Here is an 8,467-nt window from a genome sequence, read left to right on the forward strand (position 1 = left end):
GTCTCTGTACTGCTCTGGTGAATTCTGCTAGCCTGCTTTCTCACTTCAGTTGCTTTAACGTCTACTTCAAGTCTTAACCCACAGTGGTTCTGTTTAAGCACTTATAGCTCTCCTCCTTTCTACGACTTTCTCGCTAATCTCTTAGCTGTTGTTTGCACGTTACTAGCCTTGGTAGCTACATTAGCTTTACAGCTAGCGATGGCTTCTCCTTCTGCTCTTTCTTGCTCGGTGTGCCAAATGTTCAGTTATGCCTCTGCCTCCTTTAGCGACAGTGGTAATTGTAATAAGTGTAGCTTATTTGCTGCGTTGGAGGCGAGGCTTAGTGAATTAGAAGCGCGGCTCCACACCATGGAAAACCATTCAGTAGCTGCGGTAGTTAGCCAGCCCCCTGTAGCCGGTGCGGAGCCACATAGCATAGCCTTAGCCTCTGCTAGCGGTCCTCCGGCAACTCCCGTTCAGCCGGGAGGCTGGGTAACTGTCCGGGAGAAGCATAGTTCCGAGCCGAAGCCCACAGTTCACCACCAGCCTGTTCATGTTTCTAACCGCTATTCCCCACTCAGCGACACACCCGCTGAGGAGAAAACACTGGTTATTGGCAGCTCTATTTTGTGAAACGTGAAGTTAGCAATACCAGCGACCATAGACAATTGTATCCCCGGGGCCAGAGCGGGCGACATTGAGTCAAATTTAAAACTGCTGGCTCAGCCTAAACGTAGATTTAGTAAGATTGTTATTCACGTCGGCGGCAATGACACCCGGTTACGCCAATCGGAGGTCACTAAAATTAATATTGCCTCGGTGTGTGAATATGCAAAAACGATGTCGGACTCCGTAGTTTTCTCTAGACCCCTCCCAAATCTGACCACTGATGACATGTTTAGCCGCATGTCATCACTTAATCGCTGGCTGTCCAGGTGGTGTCCAGCAAACGATGTGGGTTTCGTTAATAATTGGCAAACTTTCTGGGGAAAACCTGGTCTTATTAGGAGAGACGGCATTCATCCCACTTTGGATGGAGCTGCTCTCATTTCTAGGAACCTGGCAAACTTTATTAGTAATTTAAATCCCTGACAACCCAGAGTTGAGACCAGGACTCGAAGACGCAGTCCTATACGCCTCTCTGAGCTTCTAGTTCAGTTACCCAGCCATAGTTTTCATAGTTTTATACAAACGGTGTCTGTCCCCCGACCACCTAAATTATTTAAATCTAAAATTAAACAAAGAGGAGTTGTGCATAACAACCTCATAAAAATTAAAATCTCTTCTGTGACAGAAAGACAAAACAGGAGAATTAAATGCGGACTGTTAAATATCAGGTCTCTATCATCTAAAGCAGTGTTAGTAAACGAATTAATATCAGATAATCATATTGATTTACTCAGTCTCACAGAAACCTGGCTGTGTCAAGATGAATATGTCAGTCTCAATGAATCCACTCCTCCCAGTCATAATAATACCCACATTCCTCGAGGCAGCGTCCGAGGAGGGGGAGTTGCAGCCATTTTTAACTCTAGTCTGTTAATCAGCCCTAAACCTAAACTAGATTATAATTCATTTGAAAGCCTCGTTCTTAGTCTTTTACATCCGACCTGGAAAACCTCGCAGCCACTTTTATTTGTTATAGTGTACCGTGCTCCTGGCCCGTATTCTGAATTTGTATCTGAATTCTCAGTGTTTTTATCCAGTTTAGTTCTTAAATCAGATAAAGTTATTATTGTAGGCGATTTTAACATTCATGTCGACGTTGATAATGACTCCCTGGCTACCGCCTTTATCTCATTATTAGACTCCATTGGCTTCAGTCAGGGTGTACATGAACCCACTCATTGTTTTAACCATACCCTCGATCTAGTTCTGACGTATGGAATTGAAATTGATAACCTAAAAGTCTTTCCACAGAATCCCTCGCTATCGGATCATTATCTGATTACTTTTGATTTCTTTTTACTCGATTACACGCCACTCAGCAACAGTTACTATACTAGATGTTTATCAGATAGTGCTGTCGCAAAATTCAAGGAAAAGATTACTCCGTCGTTAAATTCAATACCAAGTCCCTTAGTAACAGAGATTTCCTGTACCGACTTTGATCATTTTGTCGATAGCGCCGTAGGCTCGCTGCGAACAACACTTGACTCTGTAGCTCCTCTTAAAAAGAAGTTAAAAAAGCAAAGAAAGTTCGCTCCTTGGTATAACTCTCAAACCCGTAAGTTAAAACAAATATCGCGAAAATTTGAAAGGAATTGGCGATTGACCAAACTGGAAGAATCTCGTTTAATCTGGACAGACAGTCTCAAAACTTATAAGAGGGGCCTCCGCAATGCCAGAGCAAACTATTACTCAGCATTAATAGAAGAAAACAAGAACAACCCCAGGTTTCTTTTCAGCACTGTAGCCAGGCTGACTGAGAGTCAAAGCTCTATTGAGCCTTGTATTCCTTTAGCCCTTAGCAGTAATGATTTTATGAGCTTTTTTAATGACAAAATTCTAACTATTAGAGGCAAAATTCATGACCTCTTGTCCTCAGATAGTACCTATCTAACCTCAAACACAGCTGTAAGACCTAATATATATTTAGATTGCTTCTCCCCAGTTTCTCTTCAAGAATTGACAGCAGTGATTTCTTCATCTAAATCATCAACGTGTCTCTTAGACCCCATCCCAACTAGGCTACTTAAGGAGGTCTTTCCTTTAGTTAACACTCATATATTAGATATGATCAATATATCCTTATTAACAGGCTATGTACCACAGTCTTTTAAGGTAGCTGTAATTAAACCTCTACTAAAAAAGCCCACCCTGGATCCAGAGGTGTTAGTCAACTATAGACCAATATCTAATCTTCCCTTTATGTCAAAGATCCTTGAGAAAGTAGTCGCAGACCAGCTGTGTGATTTTCTCCATGATAATAATTTATTTGAGGAATTTCAGTCAGGATTTAGAGTGCATCATAGCACTGAGACAGCACTAGTTAAAATTACAAATGACCTTCTGATTGCTTCAGACAAAGGACTTGTCTCTGTACTTGTTTTATTAGATCTTAGTGCGGCGTTTGACACAATTGACCATCAAATTCTACTGCAGAGACTGGATCACTTAATTGGCCTAAAAGGTTCTGCACTAAGCTGGTTTAAATCTTATTTATCTGATCGTTTTCAGTTTGTTGACGTTCATAATGAATCATCCTTACGTACCAAAGTTTGTTTTGGAGTTCCGCAAGGTTCTGTACTCGGACCAAACCTATTTACTCTATATATGCTTCCTTTAGGTAACATCATTAGAAATCACTCTATAAATTTCCATTGTTATGCGGATGATACACAGTTGTATTTATCGATGAAGCCAGAAGAAAGTAATCTATTAACTAAACTCCATAACTGCCTTAAAGACATAAAAACTTGGATGAGCACCAATTTCCTGATGTTAAATTCAGACAAAACTGAAGTTATTGTTCTTGGCCCCAAACAACTCAGAGACTCTTTATCTGATGACATAGTTTCTCTAGATGGCATTGCTCTGGCCTCTAGCACTACCGTAAGAAACCTCGGAGTAATATTTGATCAAGATTTGTCTTTTAATTCTCATTTAAAACAAACCTCACGGACTGCATTTTTTCATCTGCGTAATATTGCGAAAATTAGGCCTATCCTGACCCGAAAAGATGCAGAAAAATTGGTCCACGCTTTTGTTACCTCTAGGCTGGATTACTGTAACTCTCTATTATCAGGTAGCTCTAGTAAGTCCTTAAAAACTCTCCAGCTAATTCAGAATGCAGCAGCACGTGTACTAACAGGAACTAAGAAACAAGATCATATTTCTCCTGTTTTAGCTTCTCTGCACTGGCTCCCTGTAAAATCCAGAATTGAATTTAAAATCCTACTGTTAACTTATAAAGCTCTAAATGGTCAAGCTCCATCATATCTTAGTGAGCTCATAGTGCCATATTATCCCACCAGAACACTGCGCTCTGAGAACGCAGGGTTACTCGTGGTCCCTAAAGTCTCCAAAAGTAGATCAGGAGCCAGAGCCTTCAGCTATCAGGCTCCTCTCCTGTGGAATCATCTTCCTGTTACGGTCCGGGAGGCAGACACTGTCTCCACATTTAAGACTAGACTTAAGACTTTCCTCTTTGATAAAGCTTATAGTTAGGGCTGGCTCAGGCTTGCCCTGTACCAGCCCCTAGTTAGGCTGACTTTGGCCTAGTCTGCCGGAGGACCCCCCCTATAATACACTGGGCACCTTCTCTCCTTCTCTCTCGTATTCTATTACTGCATCTTGCTAACTCGGCCATTCTGGATGTCACTAACTCGGCTTCTTCTCCGGAGCCTTTGTGCTCCACTGTCTCTCAGATTAACTCATATCGCAGCGGTGCCTGGACAGCGTGACGTGTGTGGTTGTGCTGCTGCCGTGGTCCTGCCAGATGCCTCCTGCTGCTACTGCCATCATTAGTCATTAGTCATACTTCTACTGTTATTATACACATATGACTATTGTCACGCATGTATACTGCCAGATATTAATACATACTTTCAACATATTGTACCACAGTAGCCAGAACTATAACTATAATATTATTACTTTCAATAATGTTGTTGTAACCTACTGTCATTACCTGCATCTCTCTCTCTGTCTCTCTCTCTGTCTCTCTCTCTCTCTGTCTCATTGTGTCATGCGGATTACTGTTAATTTATTATACTGATCTGTTCGGTACGACATCTATTGCACGTCTGTCCGTCCTGGAAGAGGGATCCCTCCTCAGTTGCTCTTCCTGAGGTTTCTACCGTTTTTTTTCCCCGTTAAAGGGTTTTTTTTGGGGGAGTTTTTCGTTATCCGCTGCAAGGGTCATAAGGACAGAGGGATGTTGTATACTGTAAAGCCCTGTGAGGCAAATTGTGATTTGTGATATTGGGCTTTATAAATAAAATTGATTGATTGATTGATTAGGAAATCATATCTTGAGAGACAGAAAGAAGCGGGGGGATTGGCATTACCAAATTTTTTGCATTACTATTGGGCTTCCAACATTCACAAAGTCATCTACTGGGTACCAAATTTCTATCAGGGCACTGGACCATTATGGGCTGTGTCCCTACCATCAATGCTTTGTGCACCACTACCTCTCAAAAAAAGCCAGACAGTCAACCCCATTGTGAATGGCTCACTGAAAATATGGTCCCAGTTTAGGTCACATTTTAAACAGAAACAGGCGCTCACTTTGTGACCTATTGTGTCCAATGGGCTATTTCCGCCTTCATTAGTAGACTCGGCTTTCCAGTTATGGTTCAGAAAGGGGCTACGGTGTGTAAGGGATCTCTTTCAAAACAATAACTCTATTTCTTTTGAGCATATTGTTAGAGAGCATACCTAAATCTCATTTCTTCAGGTATTTGCAAGTGCGTAGTCTAGTCAAAAAGCATTTTGTTTCCTTCCCATCTCTTCCAGTAGGTGGTTGGATTGAGGAACTTTTAGATTGGGATCCTCTTGAACGTGGTCTTACATCTAGATTGTACAGTGCAATTCAAAGGGTGGCATCTCCTTCTTTGAACCATCTCAGAGAACAATGGGGTAAAGATTTTGGAGCTGCTATTTCAGATGAAGTTTGGCAGTTTGCAATTGAACAGATCCATTTAACATCTATCTGTGTAAGACATGGGTTATTACAATTTAAGATAATCCACAGACTCCACTTCTCAAAAAGCAAACTTGCTAAGATGTTCCCAGGGACAGACCCAACTTGCTCCCATTGCCATCAAGACGAAGCCACCCTTTATCACATGTTTTGTACTTGCCCAGCCCTGGTGTCATTCTGGGCGGCTATCTTTGAGACCTTTTCATATATCTTTGATAAAGATATACAACCAGACCCAGCAATTGCAATATTTGGGATAGCCCCTACGGAAGTCTCACTGTCAGTGGCTCAGGCGGATGCACTGGCTTTTTCTTCACTACTAGCACGGAGGCTAATACTGTTACAGTGGAAATCTAACAAGCCACCATCACACTCTCAATGGACAGAAAGTGTTATGGCATATTTAAAGCTAGAAAAACTCAAATACTCTACAAGAGGCTCAACTAAGAAGTTTTTCAAAGTTTGGCAGCCATTTCTCTTTTACTTTGAACATGAATTTGTATCTAAACAGCAGATGTGGGGCCCCCTGACACCCCTCCCACATACCTACACCCGTGCACGCATACACCCACACAAACACATGCACGCACACACACATGGGTATAGAGGTATGAATGTATTTTATTTTATTAACTATTTTATTTCTATTTCCTTTTTTTTTCCCTTTTCTCCCTCATTTACTTATACATTTGTTTGATGTGTTTTGTACTTTGTGTTGTTTGGTGTCTTGACTATATAATTTTGAAAATTTCAATAAAAAGATTTAAAAATAAATATTATGTGATTTCATTGATGTTTTGACAGGGGAATTTCTTTGATAAGCTTTTAGTGGCTTCTAACCTCTCCGGCACTTGTCTTTTTTTTAATCTTGTAAATTTTATACTGTCAGTTTTTAACATTATGTGCAAATAAACTCATCTAAACTAAAACTAAACATTATTCATCCCCTTATGCGTTGCCACGCATGTTTCCTCCTCCTGCAGCTGCCACGGTGTTGGCCTTTTCTGCAAAGTTGCTTTTCTCCTCATATTTTAGTAGAATTAATCTCTGATCCTCACATGAGAAATACTTTCTTTTTTCCTCACATACGGCGCTCTGTCAGGATGCTCAGTGACGCTCAGTGACATGATTGTGATTGGTCCGCTGCGTGCGCGTTCACGGCTCTTGATAAAGCAACCCTGGGTTGAGTTACCGAGTTGATATCCAGCGTCGTGATACCTTTTATCCTGATTGCCATTGTTAGGGTTAGTCAACCCAGGATAGGTCTGGGTCTGTAAATTTCCTACTGCATTGGTCAAATGTATTAAATAAGTATGAAACTGACACTCTTTCATCCTCATCAATTATTATCAAAAATTCAACTATAAAAACAGAATGTCTTAGTTTTTATTTAATAGAAATTGTGCATATGTTCATTGGTAGCCTTTTAATAGGCATACAGGGTACATATAAGTTTGTGATCTTCCTCCAAGCAGGTGTTAAGATATCATATCTGGATGATATTACAGTCTGTGCCTTCAGGAGAGAGCGCATCAGAGACCGACATGTTTGAACATGTCTGAAGTGACGAACGGCTCATTTGCTGTTTACAACTGCTCAGACATTCACAGACGCTCACTGAAGGTCCGATACTTAATATGGGTGTAGAAACAACTTCACTGCTTTCTCCATGATCCACCCCTGTGTAAACACATGTTCTGCTATGGAGAAATGGGGGTGTGGCAGTATGGTAATTGCAGATAGCGAGCATGCGCCTGTCAGTTTAAAATGATTCTGATTGACAAACACAGTGGTAAAAACAAAATCAGCTGGTGTGCATGTGTCATGAATCTGATGGTGAGTTTTCGTGCGCACTTATTTTATGCAGAGTGAGAGCGTTTCTATGCACATATAGTAAATGACTCCCATTGATGTTATTAAGATTCTGGATGGCGTACAGAGCAGATTTTTTAAAGCAGTTGGACCTTCACCTTGTGTCCCACCTCAATTTCATGGTAGGCTACTGCTGACACAAACCCTGACCCTATTTTATAGGCCTCTGCTCGAAAATTGCATATCCATAATGAAATGAATATATCTCTGCAACCACAAGGTCTATTTGAATACTTTTGGTGTCATGGTAAAGGGAACACTTGTGAGATTTGTTATGATGTGTAAATATCAGTATATGTGTTATATGTGAAGAGTAAATGAAGATGGCACACAGCACAAATGAATTTTTGAGGTTCGCCTAAAAAAAAAAGCATTTTTGGGATGAGTATCCCTTTGGATTGATGCAGCAGCAGCTCTAAACCTCTATCACATCATAGTACAATATGTGAACATTAACTCTGCAAAGGTTGATTCTGATAAAGTGAAGCAGAACAACATAAGAGAGGTTTTAGTACAGAAAATTCAGACAAGCTTTCCAAAATTGCATCATGTTTGCATGTGATTTTTGTCATGTACAATCCTATTTCTTTCATTTTTTGTTTCTGTAAATCCCTGCTGATGTTTAGGGTATACACATAGAACTATTGTTTCTATTTTGAGCTTTGGAGGCCCGTATCTCCGCAATGGCTTGGCCGATTTGAGTGATTGACACCTCGTTTGATTCGTTAGACCCAATAGAATGACGCTATACCCACCAAAACGAGACTGACAGCACTGTAAGCCAATCAGAGTCAGCAGAACACATTGTGGGGAGATGTCGGCTGGGGTGAGTGGTCATTGTTTTTGTTCCCCCGGAACCTTTTTTTCCGCCCGGATTCAATGATGGACAACTTCCGGTAGTACGCGAACGGAGCGTGAATCAGCAGCAGAATGCACATTTTATGGCGAAATTAATAAGGTAAGAGC

At 41.0% G+C, this 8,467-nt stretch overlaps 1 protein-coding gene across 2 annotated transcripts in view; it reads right to left on the minus strand.

Moving 5' to 3' along the window:
• The window catches only part of LOC117263354 (uncharacterized), a 130,808-nt gene that overhangs the window by 41,138 nt on the left and 81,203 nt on the right, over window positions 1-8,467 (minus strand). The window lies entirely within an intron of this gene.

Source organism: Epinephelus lanceolatus, chromosome 16 (assembly GCF_041903045.1).
Source record: "Epinephelus lanceolatus isolate andai-2023 chromosome 16, ASM4190304v1, whole genome shotgun sequence".
NCBI classification, from domain to species: domain Eukaryota; kingdom Metazoa; phylum Chordata; class Actinopteri; order Perciformes; family Serranidae; genus Epinephelus; species Epinephelus lanceolatus.